Consider the following 3,954-nt stretch of genomic DNA (forward strand, 5'->3'; position numbering starts at 1 on the left):
GACTGCTGAATGACTGCTGAACGACTGCTGAGGGCTGAACGACTGCTGATTGACTGCTGAATGACTGCTGATTGACTGCTGAGGGCTGAACGACTCTTCTGACTTCAGCCCCTGCAGCTTTGTTTCTTCAGCACTTATAATTTTCCCTCTTCTGTAAAGTTCTGCTCTGTCTTTCATTTCTTTGCGTTCAGCTTCAAACCATCGGCGCTCCATCTTCAGATCCACCTTTGTCTCCTCCTCTGCTCTTCAAAGCCGCCTGAAGCTGAGCGAGCCACGCAGGACGTGGACACAGGCAGCCGAGATGATATATCTGACACATCTGTATTTAAATTTCTCCTTCAAGCAGACTCTGTAATGTTTGTGCCAGAGTGTGTCAAGAAAAACAGAATGAAACATTAATGATGCCTTTTGTGAAATATAAAATATCAACATGTCAAAACCTTGGTGCTGTAGTTTATTTTTAATTTACCGCTCTCGCCTCGTACTCTGATTTCTGTTTCTGCTTCATTTCCCTCCAACTGTATTTCTTAGAAGAACAGAGTGCTCAGCAACAACTGAGATGAGGATTGAATTTATTCGTAAAATTAAGGAAAATGTGTCGTTTTAAAAACACAGGCTGTAGTTTAAGTTGAAAATAAAACCTTTTGCTGCATCTTTTGAGAGTCCAGGAGACATTTTATCAAAATGAAGCTTCTATATGTCCACAATTAAATCTGCCGGGAAAATATAAATACAGAAAATTTAAATTAGCAGCTGTCAGCACGGTGGTGGAGGGCTGATGGTTTGGGCTGATTCTGGAGTCAGATGTGACAAACAGGACAATGATCCCAAACACAGCAGAACGGTCCAGAACCAGAACCTCAGAGAGCTGAAGCAACGCTGGAAAGAAGAGTGGGCCACAACTCCTCCACAACCATCAGAGACAAACAGGAAGCCACTGAGGAGGAGGTTCTACAATCTTATTGTTTATTAAATAACGACTCGGTGGAATCTGTTGAACCTGATAAAGACCAGATTATTGTGGGATTTACTCATTATTCACATATTTTTCTTTTTTTTTTTAAATTAAAACCTTCGGCTCGGTCAGGAGACGGCTGCTGTAACTTTTATACTTTTTAAAACATAACTGTATTTGCACATCTTTCCATTGAATCATCTCTTCAGTTCCTTCAGAAACATTTCTCTCTTTCAGATTTAACTTCTAGCTGCTGTTTCCCTCCTTTTAGCTGCCATTCTGCTGCCTTCAGCTTCCAGCTCGTGTCCCTGTTCTTCAGCTCGGTGCTCGGTTTGTGTTTTTCCTCAGGAAATGTAATTTCTCAGGTTTTCGTCGGGTCCTGAAGAGGCTGAACTTTTATTTTTTCCTCCTGACTGAATGTTTGACAGGCCGACACTCAAACAGTCTGTTGATTAAAGTTTAGTCATACATGTCAGAGCTGGATTGATGCTGTTATTATGATCGACTCGGAGCTGAAAACCAGCCGGTGTGTGTGTCTGTGTGTGTGTGTGGCGTGTTGTCGCCTGGTCCTGCTCTCCTGTAATTGCACGTATTGTTCTTCCACACCGTGTGTGCATTTGCGAACTCATGAATTACTGAGCTCCATTTAGAACCCTTATCCTCCGTCTCCATGGCAACCAGCCCCGCGGGACGCGCTCCGATCACGCCGCGCCGTACGGACAGGTACGCACTCCCCCCCATCCTCATGGAGACGTGGGCGTTTGCAGGTGTCGGCGTCTCAAGCCGCTCCTCTGTGAAGAGTTAACTTGTTATGTCGGAGGTGTGAGCAGATATATTATAATGATCTAATTAAGCTGAATGATTAACTTTATGAAGGAAAAAATTTTAAAAACTGAAGCTCTGATTGACGAGACAAACGGCGCCCTTTAGGGACACTCCCTGTTCCAAACAATGGTTTGAAATCTTTCGCAGTAAAGACAGAAACGCGTACAGATATGATGTTTGTGAAACAATCAAACACTTTCATGCAAACAACAAATATTAACTTTGTCTGAACACAAACCAGCTTCTGATACAGTCTTTACTCCTGTAGGTTTCTTTAAAATCAGTCAGACTTTCCTGTAATCTTTTAAATTGTTCTCGTTCTTCAGTCTTTCTGAAAGTCTTCCTCAGACTTCGGCTGCTTGTCATGATTTCTTGTATTTTTGAGTTTATTCTTAGTTTTGGTTCTTGTTTCATGGGTTGATTTTTTGTTTTACTTACCCTTCACCTCACCTCTGTCTGCACTTGGTTAATTGCCACGCCCATCTCCACCTGCTGTAATCACGCACCTGTGCCCACTTTCCATAATCATCCTCTGCTTTAAAACCCGGTCATCTTCCCCACTTGTTGTCTTGTCCCTGGTTCCACCTTGCCTTGACGTTACAGTTTGTTTTGCTGCCACGTCATCCTTTTTGTTTTCTAGTTTTGTGAATTTAAATAAAAAATTTTTCTATAATATTATTATTATGGGTTCCTCCTGCTTTCCTCCGATCGTGACTCAGTTCAGTTCTTGGACCTGGTCCATTTATCATACGGACATAAAATGGCTCCTCAACACAAACAACTTTGTGAATCTTTTGGCTTTTAAAAAGACAAATAATTCCCATTTCTTTATAAACTGATGAAATATATAAACAGTTTGACAAATTAAGAGCCGTATTTCTCCAACAAAGTTTTAATACTTGCTGTTAGATTAATTCATAGTTTCCATTAAACTTTTAGCATCAACAAAGATCAAATATTATATTGATAAAACCAATAAGAGGTGAGAAACAGCTGAAGGAGCTGAAGACCCTCATCAGATATCTGAACCTCCTCAGCCGACTCATTTCCACGAGGAGGAGCAGCTCAGCTCTGAACTTTCCATTTCAGCTGCTTGGATCCAGGATCTCGTTTGTTTGGAGCCTCATCCTAACGGTGAGCGTTGGAACGCAGACGGACCAGGAAATCGAGAGATTCGCTCTTCAGCTCAGCTCCTTCCTCTTCACGACAGAGACCGGAGCAACGTCCTCGTTACCCAAGACCCAGATCCAAGTCCTCACCTCGGGACCGTCTGGGTTTCCTTCCTGAACCTGTTCTCTCTGAGACACAACCTAAAGCGGAAGAAGATGGATGGACGGATGACAAGAACCAGCAGGTTTGAAGGAAGATCTGATTAAAACCCAGATGTTTATGACAGGTGTGGTGATTACTAACAGAACACAGGAGGTATCTGAGAAGTTAGAACCAAGGACTACTGAAAACAGTTTTTTACCTTCAGTGCTTCTAAGAAAAGAACTAAAAAACAAAACTCAAATCCAAATAAAACCTAAATTACTGACCAGAAGGATTTAATCTTCACATCTGAGTCCATCTGCAGAACTCCGTACCAGCAAAGACCAAAGTTTTATCTAATTATTTCAATTCTGTGTTTTATCATTTGCCAACAGAAATAACAAACGTTCCTCTGCCTGTGGTGGTTTGGGTCGTTAGGCCCGAGTCCTCAGGTCTATCCTGATGTGTGAAAATGCTTCACTTTTAACCACAGATGTTTGTCGAGTCTCTGAAGAGACAAAGTGAGACCTGCTGCCCGGCTTTCAAGCCTTGGATCCATATTGCACAAAGACTCGTCACAGACAAGCATGTTCTCCTGACCCTGGAGAACATTCTGACCTCTGAGCAGGTTTCTGTGGGACCAGAAGAAGAAGAGCGCCACTTAGGGTGAAACACAACCGAGGTAACTCACTGAAAATATTCTCCTTCAATTCCACGAAGCTGAAGTTGGTTTCCGATTCAGAAAATGGCTAAAGGGCGATTCCAGCTCATTTTTCCCTCCCTTCAGCATCTTTAATCTCCTCTAGTTAAAAAACTACAACACCTAGACACTTCAAACCTGGAGCAGATTATTCTGCACTGATTGCAGAACATTTAAAACCAAGTGTGTGATCTGTGAGACCTTCATCTGATTCCTGAAACCT

The 3,954-nt window shown here is 42.3% G+C and overlaps 1 long non-coding RNA gene across 1 annotated transcript in view; it reads right to left on the minus strand.

The window, feature by feature from the left end:
• Positions 1-2,213: 2,213 nt before the first annotated feature.
• LOC112449871 overlaps positions 2,214-3,954 on the minus strand; it is a 28,366-nt gene continuing 26,625 nt past the window's right edge. The window contains exon 3 of the long non-coding RNA XR_003038411.2: positions 2,214-3,090. This is a non-coding gene — a long non-coding RNA (uncharacterized LOC112449871). The remainder of the gene's footprint in view (positions 3,091-3,954) is intronic.

This window comes from Kryptolebias marmoratus, linkage group LG18 (genome assembly GCF_001649575.2).
Source record: "Kryptolebias marmoratus isolate JLee-2015 linkage group LG18, ASM164957v2, whole genome shotgun sequence".
Taxonomy (NCBI): Eukaryota; Metazoa; Chordata; class Actinopteri; order Cyprinodontiformes; family Rivulidae; genus Kryptolebias; species Kryptolebias marmoratus.